Source organism: Aythya fuligula, chromosome 21, assembly GCF_009819795.1.
Source record: "Aythya fuligula isolate bAytFul2 chromosome 21, bAytFul2.pri, whole genome shotgun sequence".
NCBI lineage: Eukaryota > Metazoa > Chordata > Aves > Anseriformes > Anatidae > Aythya > Aythya fuligula.
The window spans coordinates 3,559,313-3,579,008 of NC_045579.1; positions in this window are offsets into that span (position 1 = coordinate 3,559,313).

Sequence of the window (19,696 nt, forward strand, 5' to 3'; positions counted from 1 at the left end):
ACACTCCTTGGACTCAGTCCACAGCATCTTTAGGTCTGATCTTATTCCCACTGAAATCCAAAGGAGTTCTGCCACTAACTCCCAGTTAAAAGTGGGATCAAGACCTGGCCAGTGTAAAGGATGAGTAGGAACAGGTTGTATATTAATACTAAATTTTGTATTACTAGTTGTGTTATTTTCTGGGTTTAAGGTGAATGAGATACCACTGTAAAGAAAACAATATTCCTGAAATTAGCTGTTAAATAGAAAAGAGTTGTCAGTTTGCAAAATTTCCTGTCTTCCTTCTCTTCTCCCTTTTTTCTTTCCCTTCTGAAAATGAGAGCAGAAGGTCTCATCCCGCACTGACAGGCTGGGAGGCACATGTTCAGCGAACTTCTGCACAGGAAGTGAATGTCCAGGTCATATTTATCCCTTTTCATGTGGTTCTTTTAATCCCCCAGATTGAGTTTCAGAAGAGTTTTACAGTTTCAGTTTTACAAAGCAAACCTTCCTTTAATGTTGGCATTTTAAAGAAAAAGCTTCAGTCAAAACATGTGTGTTTTACATCAGCCAGATGTGATGTTTGGGGGAGCAGGCCACAATGTGGCAGCCAGCTCTGCTCCAGCAGCCAGCTGGGTTGGTGCTGGACCTTGAGTGGGAGCTACTGGTTGCAGTCTGGGGATCGGCCTCCTGACTCTCTCCACCAGGAGAAACAATAATAAAAAAGTTCCTAAGCAAAGTTGAAGTGTAGAGTATGGTCAGTGTTGCTAATGACTTGCATCCCGGTAATCTAGATGGACACAACAGAATACAACAGAATACAAACTCATGACCTCAAAGTCTATTCTTATCTTAAGTTAAAGAGGAGGGGGCAAAAAAAACCCACCTTAATTTAAAGAAAAATGAGGTGCTGAAGGTAGCAGAGGTATGCTGACATGCTACTCAGCACTGCACTGGTAGTGAATGACTGCTCTAGAAATAATTTTTCTACGTTTTCTTCTCCCTGAATATCACCATCTCCGTAACCTGCTGCTTCCAGAAGCTCATCTTTGTCATTTTAATTGAAAACTAAACAATAAAATGCACTCAGAGGCCTATAACCTCAGCAGACTGCAACTTAGCAGTTATGAGTTACACCAGTCTATAACTTACCAGACACACAACCTCAGCTGGGCAGGGCACTTTTTTTTTTTTTTTTTTTTTTTTTTTTTTTTTTGAGCTTTCCTCTCTAAATCTCAGCCATCTGTGACAGGGTGGGGGCTTTGCTTCTACCTTCAAAAGCCTTTCTTGGAAGCCCTGCCTTGGTAAGGTTGAAATTTGCACTGGAGAAATAGATCCTAGTAGCTAGGGCTGTGCCTAATGGGTCCATGCTGCCTCAGGGCTGCTGCCCCTGTGAGGCAGGGTACACCCTAGTGGGCTGCTGTTTCTCTCTTCTTTTTTTTAACAACCCCCCAGGGTTGTTAACTTGGTGCTGGAGCACTGGGGGTACTGGTGTCTGGCCTTGCTGGCTGTGCAGGAGCCTGACCCTCCTCATCCACACAGCTCCCTGTGCTGCCTCAGGGAGGAGCAGGGCGCCATTGGCCGCCATTTTGTGGCTCTGAGAGCTCTTTGGGGTTGCCTCAGGGCTTGTTGCTGCTCTGTGCTGGAGCACTTATGGAGGAGCTGGGGCAAAACTGAGAAATCCCAGGGCTGAAAATCCACTTTATTACCTCTGGGTACAACAGGTTTCTCACCTGTTTTCTTCTGTCTGCTTGTCAGTTTTCTTCAGGCAGGATAGGGCCCTAAGGGAGCACCCTCTCTGAAGGCAGCCTGTGGAGAGCTCCCTGCACCCTCGCTTTGGGATAGCCTGAGGAGAAACTCCTGCAAATGTTGCTCCTGGTGTCCCACCAGGCCTGGTAGCAGCTGGGACAGACTGAGGGGGGTTTGTTAGTGTGAGGGTCCTGCCTGCGTGGTGTGTGTTTGGCCATTGAGGTTCCCTGGAGAAGCAGCTCTGCACCTTGGCTCCTGCACCAGCAACAGGTGAGTATTTTATTTACCTGATTTCCAAAAATCCATCCCTAGCTGAGCATTTTCTTAATCAGTAAGTTGTAGGGCTCTCTTTTGAACTCTCTGGAAATAACAGCTGTGGTCTCTTGAGCTGACACCATTATTTTTTTCCTTTAAGTTTTGTGTCAATCCAAGGTCACTGGCCTCCAGGCCTGGGCTCTCCATTGATCTCCTTGAGTGATATAAATAGGTTTTCAACAGAGTTGCCTGCTTTCCTGACTGCAGCTAGGTATAGATTTTGTCTTTACTGTGGCTAAACGGTATGGTCAGATGGCTTGTAGTAAATTTGGCAGGGGGTTAATTTGATGTCCTGGAGTCTGAGAGACTGGAGGGAGTTGGGCTGGAGTGTGTTCCTTCTCTGGGGTAAATCTCAAGTTGGTAGACACTACAAATTATTTTGTACAAGGTATCTTTTTATAATATGCTTGAAAGGAGTATATAGGACCATTTTATCCCTTTGTGGGGGGGCTGGGTTGAAGAGGATGTTGTTGTGGCACTTGGGATTATCTGGGTGGACCAACTGACTGCCTTTTTTCCTGGGAGCAGGTGAAAAACCATAAAGATGAGGAGAGCTGGGTAAGTTATGTGCACTGACTGGATTCGTTTAAGCCTTTTGGCGCCGTGCCAGGGCTGCATTGAGTCATGGTGGACTGAAGTGTTTTTTAAAGGGTTTAGCAGGTACTCTATTTAAAAACAGATTTTGCTCAGAGTTGGTTGAATTTGTGGAAGCCTGCTGCAGTTTCTTACACAACCCATGTGTCTGCATCTTTCTTTGGCTGATAAATGTCTTGGTAGATAACACAAAGAAATAAATATAAACATGTGTGGTTGCGTTTCTCTTTTTTTCCTTTTGAAGTGCATGAGTATCGAGAACCTGATTGTTATTTATCCTTCTTGGCTATTCCTCTTATCCCTGCTCTAGGTTTTCTCATCTTAATAACTGACATTGTTGCTCTCAGGTTCTGCCTAGCATTTTTTTAATGCTCTCCAACAGAAGTCAAGCTTGAGCTTATGAGCGACAGAACTTCATGACGCTATCTTTTGGAAGTCCTGATCACTAGCAATTCCTTCTGATGTCATTTGTATGTAGAACTCTTTGCTGTCTTTGTAAATTTATCCTGAAATAAGGAAGAGTGAGCAAGCTAAACTCTTCCTCAGGTATTATGCCATCGAAGCTAGAGCATCCGCTGTGGATAACTGGATTAACATCTGCCTAAACTCTTGCATAAAAATAGCTCTATCAGATATAAGAATAACAAATGTGATAGGAAACTAATGTGCAAAAAAGTTAACTCCCTTTTCAGACTACTTCTTCCTCATACATTAGGAAGAGAGTCTCAGTGTGACTGACTAATGTGGGAAGGAGGCTTTCCTTCGTGCATCTGGATTGCGAAACACCAACTATGGAAAAAGGTCTAATGGATGTGGCCTAAATCTAGGATATGGAGGATTAGCCCCTGTCTTTGCCACAGATTCTCTGTGACTGTCCATTTCATTCAATCTGCCTTATTTTTGCATGCAACAATCCTACAATGCAGAGAGGTAATAGAATAAAATCCATCAGTAGTTGTGAGGCACTCAGCTGCTGTGGTCAGATAAGTACCACAGTGAAGGAAATTCCTCTAAGCATCTATTAAGGACAGCACTTCACAGGGCTATTGCCCCTTCTATCCAAGGTGCATGAAGCATTCCATCAATGCTACTTGTACTCCTTCAATACCCATGAGAAGCAACGCATTATAAATCCCATTTTACAGATGGGCGAACTGACTTTTCCCCAAGTCCCAGAGTGGTTCAGTGACAGAACTGGGAATTGAACCATTAGACATTTTCCTCTTCATGACAGCTCTGTACAATCCCTGGACTCATTTATTTTCCCTATTAAAAAAGAAGTAAACAAGTATTTTCTTTCTGAGACCCGCTGAGAATGGGGGATTGGGGAAAAAATGGAAGTAAAATTAAAAATAAAATGACATAAGTCCCCCTTGGCCCTGGGTTGTCCAGTCTCCTTTACATTCACACTTCTCTTTGTTATGTTTCCTTGAAGTTGAACCTCCCTAGAGAAGGGAACCTCAGAGTTTCTGGTGCTGGGGAAGAAATGCTTCAAGAAAAAGAAAAATAATCGCAGCTGCAATGTTAAAAATAAGAAGCTAATCAAAGGCAGCCCATGTGGGCGCCACTTTCATCTCTCATCTTCAAAGAGGTGCAAACAAACATTGTCGGCGTGCCAAGCAGCAGCCTCGGCGGCTGACGATCCCATTACTCCTCCAGCGTCCACCCTCCCTTTCCATGCTGCTGAGCCTGTAGGCATGGGACTCCAGGATCACTGCCAAGGTGGGAACCTCTAGTCACCAGAGGGGAAGCCACATATGGAATTCCTCTGTGGATCCAAATTATTTCATAACAAACATGCTTGCACCCTATAGATCATTCCTTGTGCTATTGCCTTTAGATCCTTTCTAGTAACAATAAGAGAACCTTTCATTACCCAAGGAGCAGAAAAGCCTCTAGATCAGAGGTTTTGTCCTGGATTTTTTTTCCAAAGATTTGGTTATTAAAAATAGCCAGGCTCTGATGAAATCCAGATGCACTTAGTGCAGTAGAAGAGTGTGGATTAGTAGTTAAAGCAGTGGTACTTAGGCAATCTGCAGTACTGGTTTTACTTCCAACACCTGAGAAGTTGTGCTGAAATCAGTGCAGCTAACGTCTTCGTGTCTGTGCACCCTGCGTTTACGTACCTTGATGTAAGCCTTGGCTGTGCCTGCACACCCTAGTACAGTCCCATGTAATAATAAGATAGCTAGCTCTAAATACGCCAGTGAAGGTACCAAGACTAATAATGAGAGGCTGTGCCCAGGCTCATATCATGGTATTCATGTTCAGTGTGTTAATGCTGTGATATTGCTGCTTTTTCTGAGCATTTAAAGAAAACTTTGGTTTCTGTATGTGTTGTATGGTGCAGCACAGTTTACCCCATATCAGATAAGAGGGCAAAGAGGAGAAGGCAAGGGGACTGAACTCTTTTCCCCACTCTTGAGATTTTCAGTGGAGGAGGGTGAAAAAGAAGTTCTGCTCATGCTGTCCTACCTCATTCGGGGCACAGATGAAGCTTTGTACGTGGGCACAGGTCTGCTACAGAGACATTATCACTTCATGGCTAATGCACTGGATGAAAATGTAGGATCTGTTCAACTCCTGTGCTCTGCCACTGGTCTTTGGGGAACTCTTGGGCTACTCCACCAGCTGCAAAACCCTGATGTTTTAGCTAAATGACTTTGAAAGCCGTACATTGAAAGAACTAGGCGTTATTTCTTAGAACTGAGCCACATATTGGTGCTCGCCAGAATCTTGGCAGAGAAGTTGCCTTCACCACCTTGTACCTGTCTGGGGCTTTCCTGCTCTGCTAACCTCATGAGCAGCATTACAGTAGCTGCAAGAACAGTTCACTGGTGCGGTCATCCACTGACAGAAGCTCCGCGTTGTGTTCACAGGGAAAGACCGGGAGATGGAGGGAGGGAGTCGAATTGGATCCAGCTCATCGTAATGAGGAAAGCCTGTCCCAGCCAGGGAAGGATTCAATTAGGAGGCCGGAGAAATATGGATGATACGGGGAGGGCACCAGGACATCTGGGGCTGCCACTGCTAGCAAGAATAAAGGTGCTTTGCATAAGAACAGGATGCAATCATAAGGGAAGAGAAATCTGCTCCCAAGTAGCACTGATTCCCCCTCCCCTCTACAGTGCACAACAAGGTACAGATTAGACCATTACACCCAGGGGAAGCCACAGAGTCGCACTCTTTTTCATGGACAGTAGCAGGAAATCAGTGGATTGGAACCAAATGGGAGGCCTGACTCAAACCAGATGTGACCCCAGGGAGATCAGAAATGCAGAGATGTTTTTGCTCTGACATATCCGCCAGTGTTGAGGATGGGGGAAGGCAGAGGGTGGCAGCAGCCGATTAGATGCTGCTGGATTATATCATGCTGGTAGCAGGCTGGCTGGGTGTCAGAGCTGGGTTTCAACAACGAGGAAAGGGTAGGGAACTGTTCTGCTGCTTCACAGTCAAAGCCGTGCATGCATCCCAAATTTTAGCTGGCTCGTCACCTGCTTCAGCAGCAAGACTTTGCTGGGACCTTTGCTGTCACAGCCACTCTCCTTGGGTTAACCACGTGTGACTCTTGTCATCAAGCACTGCTGGCTAAAGGTACCCTCTATTTCCATTCAGCCTGCCTCGTAGAATAATCTGAGTCTTTTAGGTTTTAATTAATGAAAATTAAAGCATAGAACAATGAGAACGTGCTGTGGAGCCCCATTTAGGTACCAGGAGCTAAAACACAGCTTGGTGTGGCTGGGGTTTAGATTAGCTCTTCTGTGCCTAGTTCTGGCCCCTTACTTAACAGTGACTTGTTCTCAGACCTCGGGGGCAGTGTAGAATTGAACTGGGTGGACAGTTTGCTTAAAGTCCCAACTATGGAGTCCTGTGATTAGGTGATGTTTTTATTTTTTTTTAACCTTTCATGAATCAAAAGCAAGTTCTGGCATCAATAGTCTCCCAAAGAAGTCTGAAATTGTATCACTGGAAAGGCACTGAAGTCAAGTCAGTACAAAGTAATCCAATGTATTCATTCATTTTCAGATCTCATGATTATAAAAGCCTGATGCGTGAGTTTTTTGCTTATTTGATTCTGGCAATAATGAAATGAAATGACGGGAAATCAGTTTCTCCCCTGGCGCTCTCACTCTCTCTTCCTTCGTGCTCTCTAAGCAAGGAGTCCGGAATTAACTTCAGTTAGCATTAGGCTCTTTGAGGCTTTGAAGACAATGACCAGTGTGTCCTTTACTTTGTGCCAGGCCGCAGGATGCTGGTAACAGGCGAAATCCCTTTTCCACCTGTTTGCTTCCCTGTCAGTGCCTTAGACAGAGCAGTTGGTTGGTGAATGATCCTGGCTGAGGGAGAGCATGCAGGAGTTTATGTTTCACGAGGAAGTCGTGAAGCTTTCTCATGGTCCCATACCAGCACAGACTTTCCTTTTAATGGACTGCCTGTCCTTATTGTGCAGACACTACAGTCAGGTTTGATCTGTTAATTATGAATGGTTCTGTGGGTGAAACTACTGCTCTTCTGCTCTTCTTAAAGAGCCTGCACCTAGTCAATAGCCACTGAAATCCATCACTCTCTTTCTGCCCACTTTTGGGGGCTTGGGGACAGTTGGGAGGTCTCTGCTTAGTCTAGAAAATAATTCTGTCCTTTTATATCTGCTCCACCAGCTGGAGAGGCTGGCAGATCAATAAGGGCTTATCAGAAAGAGCAGAAAGAAGTCAAATCCTTTCTTCCTTTGTGCCATTTAAACGTGGAGCATGTGAAGGACAAATGCTCCACTTGTTTGACTGGATGGCTTTGTGCTCTCGTAGCACGGGTGCAAATGTGAAGTCAGGGGGAGGAATAGGGCAGACTGGACCTGGAAAGAAGCCCGTGGCTGCCTGCAGAGTGTCTGTGGCATCAGAACGCACCCAGATATCATCCAGGAGGAGCCCGAGATGCAGTGAATATGGACCTAATGATACAACAGGAGTATGTTGCTGGAGACCCTGTCAGCACTCTCGTGCTTTACAACTCTATCTGACCCCTCCCGGGGATGGAGGGTGAGTTTCTGGTTTCCATTAAGCCAGATGAGACGCGGTGTTGACAGGACTCAGCAAGGTTTGCAGGGGAGTTCTGTTAGCTGGCCACCCCAAGCAGTAACGGGGCCGTGCACGGGGGGCTGTTGTCATCCGGGTACCTTCCAAGGCAGGCCAAGCTCGCAGCTTCTTGTGTAGTGGAGCGGAGCCTCCTCCTCCCCCTTTCCCAGCCTCTTCACCGAGCGGAGCCCACAAGCCAACCTAGCTGTGAAGGAACAAGCTGCATTTCACTGTGCTGCTGGTGGTGCCTGCATGGTGTTCAGCATCAAATGTTCTTTCCCCAGTGTGGAGGAAAGGTTAGGAAATTCCTGCTTTGGTGTCTCAGCCCTAAGAGGAATGAGTTTATAGGATGGGCATCGCAGAAATCCCTGTTTTCAATAGGGAGAACTGTCCCGGTGCATCGGTGATGAAACAGTACAACGTGCTGCTGACTTGTGAACATTTCCCTTGCAGGAAGATGCGGTGGGACAGCAGAGGGTCTTCTCTGGGAACCTGTATTCCACATCCTTCGCTTACCCTGCAGAATCCCTGATAAGGATTGCTCCTGAAAGTGAGCAGGTTTCTCCAGGCTGTTACTTGCTAAGTAACAAATGAAAATAATCTGAGCATTGGGGTGTGGTCTCGCCCTTTGTTCCTAATACCTTGGCACAGTCGAGCTACCCTGAGAATAGGGGAATTTTGTGAAAGCGGAGTTTTCCAGGCCTGTGGAGGGGCAGGGCCTGAAGCTGAGACTGAATCTGTGAAGCAGTGCATTAAATAAACTTCTGTGCTATGAGGGCAGTGAGGCCCTGGCCCAGGCTGCCCACAGAAGCTGTGGATGCCCCATCCCTGGGGGCCCAAGGGCAGGTTGGATGGGGCTGGGGACAGCCTGACTGAGTGGGAGGTGTCCCTGTCCATGGCAGGGGGGTGGAACTGGGTGATCTTTAAGGTCTCTTCCAACCCAAACCATTCCATGATTCTCTGAAATAATGTTTTACTTTCCTGAAGAAAATGAAAATTGGCTCCTCAGTGAAGCACTTTCCAACCAGCTTACATAACTCTTGCTTGGAAACTAAACTGAATTGACCAGTTTGTGATTTATGGCAATTTCCTTTGGCATGTGCTTCAGTGTGTTTGCTCCATTGCCATGGCAGTGAAGGAACTACGTATTTGTCCAGCTACCTCGGCACATCCTGGCCTTCCATTGGAGACAAAGGTGGAGCTGACTCAAAACGGCAAGGAAAGCTACTTAACACTGAGGAACTTGGAGGTCAAATGTCGTCTTTTTTCCTATTTTTCTGCCGCTTGCACATTATCATTTCAGGCTGAGAAAGAAAAGCCTTGCAGAATCACTCTTCACATTTATAAAGCTGCTTTTATCCAAGGGTCTTAAGGGCTTCATCAACACTTAAGGGCTTCATTGGGGGTTATGCTTTCTGGATCCGTAAAGCTATCCTGTCCGTTTCTTGCCTAGACCTGCATAGATCCACAGATCTTTTTTTTTTTTGTCATCTCTTCACAAAACTGTGGTGAAAGTTTCTGGGTGTCTTTGGCCTGCATGGTCAGAGTGTTAAGGATTTTCTGCTTATGCAGAGCCAGCATTAAATGAGCAGCACAAACTCAACAGTGTGAAAAAGGTTATGAGAAGTCAGAACTGATTTTAAGGCCGTAGGTGGAGTAAGCTGCAAAGCCAAGGGGTATTCATTCTCCAAAACAAGGGATCTCATCCTTTTCTGTAACATGGGACTGAGGAAAGACAGAGAGGGGTGTGAAATACTAACCACTAGTAAGACTGAAATTCAAGACTGGCTGTTGGATTCTTGTATACAAACACGTGAGAGCTTGCGTGTGATAAAAGTGGGGCCCAGGAACTTTGATTTTGAGATTTCATCTGCTTTTGAAAACCTCGTTCCTCTCAAACAGTAACTCTTCAGTTCATGGATCTCACCTCAGCTTTTGGAGTCAAATTCTTGGCTGGGTACACTGAATTTACTTAGGTGATCACACCTCTTATTATGGTTCTTGACTGTTGTCACAGCATCTTTGGGATCAAAACGAAGTAAGCTTCCCTTACCAGCTGCAGTCCAAGCTCTCACATGAGCCAGAAACTGCTGCTCCTGCAGTGATGGTTAGATACTTGGGTTTTCCCTTCCATGATGTATTAACACCATGCAGAGATTACCAGGAGCTGCAATTTCAGAGTAAGTGGCTCTGTGGTTCCCAGCCGTTATTGCAGGCGTAGCTTTTAGCGTGGAATGAGTTACTTGAGGGTTTCTCAGCTGCCTTTGACAGGCAGCCAGTGTGCTGGGATAATGGTGTCAAAAAGGGAGCTGAGCTGGGATGTTCCTTTAAATAGGCAGACCAGGCATCCTTGGGGAAAGCTGATGATGGGGGCAGATAATTCACTCTTCATGTTAATTCTTCTCTGTGGAGCCAAGGAACAAGCCTGTTAAAGTGTTTGCCCAATACTTCGGGGCCAGCAGTTATAATTACACTTATTCTAATACATATCCATACACTTGATGACTCACTGATGCAAATCTGACTCCTTCCAGAGGGGTTCTGCAGCAGAGGGTGGCAGAGGAGGAGGCAGAATCCGATCCTGGGCTTTGAACCCAAGAGTGAGACTTCTGCTCCCTTACTTCTTCTTGCAACTGCGATGGACTTCAGTGGGGAGCCTGGATTTTACTTCTGGTTTAGCTGTGGCTCTTCAGTGAGACCTGACCGAAGTTCTTTGCTGAGACAATGTAATTGGGACATAAGTGAATTCCAGTCAGTTCAGGAAACACATCCTTTCAGTTCCTGAAAACATGCTATTATTAATTAAAGAGCACAAATACTAAGGGGGCCGCACGCCTTTCGTTCGTTGGTCTCAGACTTATGTCTCTCCATTCGTCTCTTCTTGCTAAATTTTTCAGTGTTTTTAACATCAGACTGATGTTACGTATAATTACCAACTTTGCACCAAAATTATATTTGACATGGCTTGTGTGGGAAATTAGAGCATTTCAGAGACTACAAATTCACCTGGGAAGATGAGCCAGGCAAGACAAGGCAGCGCAGAGTGGAAGTAATTTGAATATTACATGTGCCCTCCTGAAAATGCCAAAATCATTTAAATTGCTAGAAAGGATATTTTCCCTAATTAACTGTGTGTGCTGGAGGGTTCATAATAACGCACTGGATGTGGAAGAATGGACCGGCAGCACAGAGGCTGCCTGCGCACCGCAGGGGGCAGCGAAGAACTGGCGGTAGGAAGGAAGAGCCCCCCCTTGTCCCTGAAAGCTTCAAGGTATTTATCCCTGCAGCTGTTTACCTCCAGCGAGGGAGGTGTGCTGGTGTGGGGAGATGCCCAGCTCCTGGTCATCCCTGGTGCCAGCTACCGAGGGGAAGGGAGCGCGCAGATCCTTGGCTGTTTGCTGCTTCAGGAGGCTCTCACTGCCTCAGCTCTGCTCCACCCTCAGGCATCGCCGTGCTGCTCTCCGACACTTCTTCAGCTTCACAGGGTCCCACAAATACAGTCTCCATTCCCCTCGCTTTGCTCTTTACTCCCTGGGGCCCTGCTGATATGTTCTCGCTTCCTTCCACAATTACAGTGATAGCCCCAGTTAGACCAAGCCAAGTCTTTTTTTTTTTCCCCTCTCTAAATTACCCTGATGACTGTAGACGTTCTGGGGAGATGTATGCAGGGAGAGCAAGAGGCGGACACTCTCTCACGGATCTTCTGTCTTCCTGACATCGATTGTTTAAGCACTAAACCATTCGCTGACTCCTGTGACTCTAAATGATGTGGGGCTTTTTCGAGGTTTTCCTCCCCACAGCTACAGAAACCGCACTGGAGCGCTCGTCCCTCTAATGCGAGGGCTTCCACCTGTGACTGCGGAGTGAGACTGCTGCCGGTTCCATCTCCTTTTCTGCCATCACCGTTCCTGTGGTTTCTGCTTAGTTACATATTCATTTTTATAATGCAATTATCATCTTGTGGGATAAAGGAGGGGAAGACACCCTAATTAGCTGCTTAAAGCACTTTAAAACTGCATGTGTCCGTGTCCTTAAAGGAGACAGGGCTGAGTGGATGCCGTCGCGCTGTGCTGTGTGCTGCCCGTGGTGAGCAGGGACCAGGATTGTGCCCACACTGGCTGAGCCCCTGCCATGGCAGTGGTTTCCCGTTGAACTGTCACGGGGCCTGGGTCCCTGCTGCTTCCTTGCCCCACGAGCTATCATTTGCACCCCAGCAAAGTGAATGTAAATCATTACCTTGTAGTGCAAGTGGGGAGTTTTGGCTCGGGAGCTTTTCAGAGCTGCTTTATACAGAATGAATGGTAATGTGGATTTCAGGACAGGGTGGAAATGGGCTTTAAACTCTCCCACACCCACCTACCTGCCTGGGATCCTGAAGCACTGTAGTCCAGGTTCACAGATGCAGAGGCATCTTATTCCCAGAGAAATTGGAATGAGGTGCCTGCGTTCCCTGGGGATCTAGCCCTTAGCTTCATGGAAAGGCTGCTTTGTAGCAGCAAGAAGGAAAGTAAATATTGGCCAAGGAAGCCAAAGCTAACACCTGCGTTTTGGGAAATTGCCCTGGCATCTTTAGTGTCCACAGAGTGGCTGGGCCTTGTGGTTAAGATTTCAGCATGGTCCTTGGCTTGCTTCCCTCGGAAAGATGAAGAGCTGAGCTGATTTGAGAACATTACTCCTGGATAGCTCATTGATCCCTCGCTTGCTTTCTGAGGACTGCAGGCAGGAGCGATGCTTGAAGCCTTCCCAAACGCACACGCCCCAATCTGTCAGCTTCATGGGCCTGTAGCCCCTTCCCAGTGATGGCTGCCTGGGAAGTTCAGTGCGAGGGCTCAGCGCTGCTGCGGTTCCATGGCCTGGTGGTGATGGCTCCGTTCAGGAATGATGAAGGATGATGTGCCTGAACGGGAAGTGGAGTGGCTCCAGGAAAGCCTGAAAAACAAGAAGCCTTGTTTAGTTTTAAATGCTGATTGTTTTGTGTAACTTCGGCAACTGTTTACTCTTCTTGCTGGGCAGGAGAGGAGGGAAGTGGATGAGTAATGCACCCTGATGAGCGACTTTCCTTTGCTCATAAAGTGAGAAGTTACACCCTCTGTCAGATCCATTTTCATGTAGGCTGTGGCCTTGATATTAACTTGTGTCATCTTTCCTATTCCTTTACTGCTTAGTGAGGCAGGAAGAGGTCTCCAGAAAGAGCAGTCCATTTTTCAGCCCAGCCAATGGCACTCCTGCTGCTGGACTCCAGAGTTAATTTCTTTACCCTCGAGGCAGCCACTGATAGCAGAGAGAAAGGATGGATGGATGGATGGATGGATGGATGGATGGATGGATGGATGGATGGATGGATGAGCTGAACCTCTACTAAAAACACCTTACCCAGGCTTCTCAGCATCATGTTGTATCTCCTTACTTGTTGCAGCATCTGAAAATGCTTCCACTGTGCACAGTGAAGGTCTGGTCTCCACCTGTGACATGCCTAAAATCCCCATCTCAGCCACCGGTGCTTGTGCCCTGTAGTGGTTCTCCACACACCGGGTTTGGGATCCTCCGCCTTTTTTGCAGCTTGTACCTGAGTCAGGGCACTTCACGAGCTGCCTCCTGCACTTCTCAAGCCCTTCTTCCAGGCAACTCAACCCCTGCACATTTCTCACCCTGATTTAATCCAAACGCCCATCTCTCGTGCCATCCTTAGGCTCCCCCTGCCGTGGGCAGGCCGGTGGGGAGGCCAAGCAGCCTGGCACGTACAGCCCCACCCGTGTGAGCAGCGCTGCTGCTAAGCCCAGCAGGAAATGCCCTCTGGGCACCGTAACACCTTCCCTGTGGTGGCATCTCGTGTCGGTGGTGTGCTACAAGGAAGGATCCACCACGCTCAGAGCACCTGGAGGTGGCAAGCGCTTACTGTGGCCTCCTTGTGCTAGCAGAGCTGCCCCTCCAACCCAACCAAGCAGATTCTCCTGGTTTCCTGCTCTCTCCTCTCCTGCGTGATTTCCGTAGTCTCTTTTCTTGGCACTAGATGGTGCCAAGAACCCTCGTGCAGTTGCAGTGAGTACGAGGCCTCTGCTTGCTTTGTACCTCAATGAGAAGATGCCTCTGGCTTGGTATGCAGGCTTTTCAGGAACTGTTTTTCGCCTAGTCCCCCAGGGGCTGTTTCCCAGATCTGCCTCTCAGTGACTGTGCTTGCAGGCCCTTGTGTTTCCAGCAATCAAGGAAGAGATTTATGAAGTGGAAAGATGTCACAGAGATGAGCTGGCGTGAGGGGAAGGAGGGAAAGATTATCTTCTGGGCTGTGGGCAGAATTTTCAGAATGTACGATTCATAATGTCTTCTCTGGAATTGCCTTTCTCCTTCTTTTTTCTTTAAAGAGCATAACCTTTAGTGAGAGGAAGGAGACTGCACGGGCTATCCAAACGCAGGTATGCAATGAGCTCTTCCCTGCACAGCTCTCTGCCCTTTAGGCCTGACCTGAAGCAGCTGCTCAGGAAGGACTTCTGTCCAGCAAGGTGGCTGCACACCTCGTTCCACCAGTGCACCTTGGCTCTGATGTACCACCCGCAGCTCACTCCCAAGCAGGGGATTCTAGCATTCATGCAATTATCTTTGTTTGAGGAACCAGCGTCCTTTAAGACAACCTGAAAGCAGCAAATTCGGTATAGCCATGTTCTTACAAGAGCTAAACACAATGCCGAGTCCCATTAATGCTGATTATCTCCAGAGTCCTCAATCTGAGTGAGAGAGATCCTTGTTTATTTTTGGTAAGCCATTTTAAGCATCGCAGCTAATTTCAGGTGCTGAGAAGTGAGCAAGTAGCGTATCTGGGGATGACACCCAGCTTTGTGTGTTAACCCCTCTCCAGTTCCCAAGAGCAACTCCTCCAGAGCTGTGCAAGGCTTTAATTCATCAGTTTCCGACGCGTGTTTCCTCCATCTGGGGCTTCCAAACCAGTTGTCAATAATTCCTGGCTGCTGGAGCAGACCCTTTCTTCCAGACCATTTGAAGTCAGCAAATACAGCAAGTTTGATTTTTGCTCCCGTGTTTGCTCTGCGATAGAGGTAATTTGCCCCACTTTTGTAGAGTAAATGGGCACAGCAGCAGCAGGTGTATGTATGTCATGGTTTGCTGTGGCAGGCAGTTAAAAAGTAAGATGATTGCATTCCTACTTCAGGTCAATATTTTCCTTAGTCTTGCCCTGTTGCTGTACTTACTTTTTTCCCCCCTAATTTATTTATTTTCTACTTATCTCACTTCCCCCCTCCTCCCAGCCCTCTGGCCAGCCTGCCTCCCCTCCCCTTCTCCCTGTCCTCCAACTGACTGCCCATTCAGGCCACCGGCAGTCACATCCTCTTGACATCATCCCATCAGCAAGCTGAGGCCGTGCCATGTTAGCGTGCATGATACGTTGTGACAAAAGCAGTACAACCAGAGAGGGAACCGGGGGGATCAAGTACCCCCCGAGGCCTTCGGAGAATCGCAGGGAATGAGAGGGAGAAGCTGTTTGTTACCGAGGATGTGCCCAGATCCAGCTGTTCTGGGGATGTTAGATCCGGCTGTCAGCTGAAATATTTAAAGGGGATGTTTTCTGTGCTTGGAATAAATACTGCTGCTTCACTGCAGCTCACCTCCACTTTCCACTGGTACTCACCTGGTGTCCTTTGCGTTCCTGACTTCAGCAGCTGCTCTCCAGGCAGGTGTGATCTTGAGACCTCCAAGCCCCTTCTCTGCGGTGAACACTCGGTGTTGGAACCAGGAAGCTGAACGGGGCAGCTGGGGCCGGCTGTGCAGGTTGCGGGGCACTGGAGACCAAGCAGTGGCAGGACTGAGCCTGACAGCTAAGGCGTGGGGCTGGGAGGCAGGGCGGCAGTAGAGTTTAGCAAAGATGGGGTGGGAAAGGGACCAGTGGGGAGCGTGGGACGGTCTCTGCCAGCAGCTGACTCCAAGATGTAAGCCCTGCGAGTAGATGGAGACCTGAAGGAAACAGCAGGACTGATTCAAACGCCCAACGTGCAGGAGAAGGAGTTTGGCAAGTGGAGGCTGCAGGGGAGGCTCCTTGCTGCCGTGGGACCTGGCCCTCCCCACAGCAGCTCTGTCAAGCGAGACGGGTGCCACGTGCTTTGCTCCGGTGCCAGGCAGTTGTCATAAAGCTGCTGTGTTTGTATTGCGGCAGTAACAAAAGATGCTGGGGCTGGACTCTGAGGTGTTAGGTGTGCTGTGCAGAAACTGAGGGAGGGAGCTAGCACTAAAAAAGCACAAGTTCACTCAGGTAAGGTGAGCCGGACAGAAATTAATGGTTGGAAAGGGCTGGCTCAAAAGCAGGAGGGACTCTGCGTTTCTGAATGTCTTCTCCCTTTCCCTGCCCTTTCTCTCCTTCTAGAATGCAGACCAGTGTTCTCCTGAAAGTACAAACCCCATTTCCTTGACTAGTCATTCAAAAAAGTACGGCGTTTATTTCCTTAAATATCTCATCTTTGGCTCTGCAATAAATACCGACCCAACCTAAAAATTGATCCCCACGGTTCTCTGAATGAGCTTCCAGAGCCACCTGGTAATGAGAGCAGTGGTAAACTGCTGAGGAGCCTTTTGTGGTACCCTGTTCCATCAGCGGCTCTAATACCTTTTTGATTATCTCAGTGGACACAGATATAAATGCTGTGCCTTGGATCCCTCACTTGCAAGCTATCTCCATATTTTTTTTGCATTTTCTTTTTAAAATAAAAATGACTGCTGATGTTTATGCCCCTGTAATACATTATGTATTATTTTGTTTTAAGCGCTGCCTTTTGCATCCTGACAGTAACAATAAAATGTGAGTATGGGATTCCTAATACAGACAGACTAATGTTTCCACTGCTAGCCTTCCCTATCTCTTCTTTTTTTTCTTTCTGCTCTCTAAGCACTTTTCTAAAGGCTCCTTTTATATTCCTAATAAAATTAGAGCAAAATACATCGATTTACTGGAAAAGAGGGTATGTTTTTTTTTTTCTCCTTGGTGATAGCACTTTCTTCACCCCCACCTTAAAAACGCTGGTGAATGTTCCACATCAAAGACCTCCCATTTCTTGGGGTTTTCTTATCAGTTCCCTGAATGATTTTTCCCTGGCTCTGCTCGAGAACACTCTGCTTGGTGCCCCCACCACAGACCATTTTGGCTGTGCTGGTATTCTGAGGTAATCACCTCTCATTAATGCATTTTAGTCCTATCTCCAAGCACCAGCAAGTGGCTGGTCTGCACATACTGGGAAATAACCTGGATGGCACCTTTTTACTCTGCATCCACCAATAGATCCTACAATCCGTATCCTGATGTCTGACTTTTTTTTAGAGCTAGGGTTCCCCTGTTACCCCACTCCTTTGCTTGTCTCTTACACCGAGTTGAGCCAGCTGTAAATTGTTATCAGATCAAACTTGGTGGTGGTATTACACTGGTAATGATCATACCTGATAAATTAGTGCTGTTGTGGTCGTACAGCTGAATCTCATGGCTGCTGTGCGTTGGGCTCTTTATCTCCTATTGAGATTTAGGCTAATTCCATTTTTTTGGAGCTCTCTGATGGCAGCCTGTGTGTAGTTACAATAAGGGGAGGGGACGATCGAAGCCCATCGAGTTTGTTCATACTCTGCGCAACTGGAAAGCTTTCAGAACCCGTCACTGTGCTTTGGGGATTTTAAATTTCCGAGATATTCTCTTGGTTATGGAATGGGCTAAAATCTGTCATGCTGATTTAATGAGAGAGTAGGGGAGGGAGGAGACAGACACACAAAAAAAGCAATTTTCCTTGTAACAGTTGTGTTAAAATATTGATACAGATGCGTAGTGGAAAAACTTAACGAGTTGTTAGTGTTAGAAATAATGCCAGCATTAGACATCTCTTGTGTGTGAGTTTCCAAGATGGTTTTCAGCATTTCTGGGAAAGAGATCTCCTGAGAAAAGTGGAATTGCTGTACCTGGGTCAGCGACGCCTCAGTCTGGTGTCCTCTCCCAAGGCCTGCCCTGTCCTTCACCGCAGGAGGTAGCACTGAGGGAAGCCGTGGTGTGGTTAAGACCCGACCTTACTCTGAGCTTTACCAAAAGCTCAGAGTAAGGCTAGGTGATAAATGTTCCTCGGTGCCCTTTGTACTGCATCTCTTACCGAGGGTGTATTCGGAGTTCAGAATCAAGGTTTTGTGGTTAAGGCAGTGCGCTGGCACGTGCACTTAGCTGGTCTTGATTCCAAACCCTGCTGCAAGCATTCTACCTTGGGCACATCGCTTCTTCTGTGCATTACGTTTATAAAATGCATTTTTTGGGTCTTTTTCTCCATGTAAAACCCCAAGGTTCTGCAGGGCTAGACACACAACAGAAAGGGAAATGGCTGTCTCATACACTTGCACTGGTTTTGGTACCGTGATTCCCCAAAGCCTTGATGAAGGCTTTGGTTTCTGGCATCCAGCTACCACTGCTGCTTGGGTCCCTTGTTGAACCGAGAGGTCTCAGACTTCTCTTTCAGATGGTGGCAAACCATCTGAAAAAAAACCCGGGATTGGGTTTGCCTCCCTCTGCTCTGGGTTTACCAAAGAGATTCTGTAAGATGGACACATGCCATAAATGGGACTTCACTGGGTGGCCCATGAAGTCTTCCAATGTTTTTTTCTTTGCGTTGGGCTCCTCCACTGGTGCTAACTCCCAGACAAGTCACCAAATGAATCCATTCTGCAGAGCATAAACCAAGTGAAACTGGGTGTGCCGGGCTCCGTTAATACAGATCTCTATCCATCGGAGACTCAGCTGAGACCACTAAATCTGAGCATTCCTTTTAAGATGAAAATGAGAAAGGAATTAATTTTAATGAGTGATGTTTTTGCTGCCGCTCGCCCTGTCGTGTGCGGCCCCTGTGTGCGCAGTGTGATCTGCCATCATGTCAGTGCTCCGTGATCAAACCCCTTCCAGGAGGGGATACTTTACATGGGTTTCTGTGTCAATGCCAGTCCCTGAAGAACGTTGCCAATCCATTAAGAGCCTGGCAGCCTGTACTGGGAAATGCTAGCATGAGCAGAGAAGAGAGAGACAAGCCTGAGAATAAGGAGGCAGGAAAGAGGAAGAAAAGATTAATCTGAGCAGAAATTCTGCATCAGAAAAGGGCTTCCAGGGCTTGCACTTTGCCGAGCACTGTTCACCTTGCTGAAGGGCTTAGCAAGAAGACTTGCTAGTTGAAAGGACTTTCCTTAGGACTCTAGCACCATTCCTGTAGTGCCCTGACTCTTGCATGCCAACACCTGATATTTTCGAGACCTGAGCTATGTATGTGCTGGGGCTGTGCTCGTCTGACAGCCTGCTGCAGATGAAATGCTTGAGCACTGTCCAGTAATACCCTTTGAGTATCTGGCCCTTAGCGTTACTGAAGGAGTGTGGCTGTGCATTGCATTCAGTCCGTGTTGGTTCCTGTTCTTGGTCAGAAATTAAAGACAAGAAGAACTGATGGATCTCCTCAGTCAGTCCACTTTCTTTCTGCATCTCTGTCTCTGTAGGAAGCAAAGACCAGGCCAAGCCTGTGGCCGTGGTATCTGTTGCTGCTCCTTCTGGCCACAACCTGGGCTGAGAGCTACCAAAATCTTTGTCTTGTTTTAAGCAGTCTGACACTGGGAGGGGTACGGCTCCCAGGCAGGAAGGGTAGGGCTTTCCTTTGGGGGTGATGCTGGGGTAGGAGCGTGTGCTGGGCTGGAGAAGGCTGCAGTCAGAGGGGGATTGCACAGCACAGCATGTGGAGGGCTCGGTCCAGATTCCTGTCAATAGCAAATAAACTTGCATTTGATATGAATTGGTGGGGGAGGAAGGACAGTAGCTTTTAATAGGAATCACTTATCTGGAGGTAGATCTGCACAAAACCCTCCTCTGTCCCCTTGTGTCAGGGCTTTGGTCTGAATTCTTCCTCTTCCCTTCCCAGTACCAATAACGCCACTGTCTTCCCCAGCTGAAATACTGATTTTTTGAGCAGAAGGCAGAGAGAGCTCCATCGAAAACC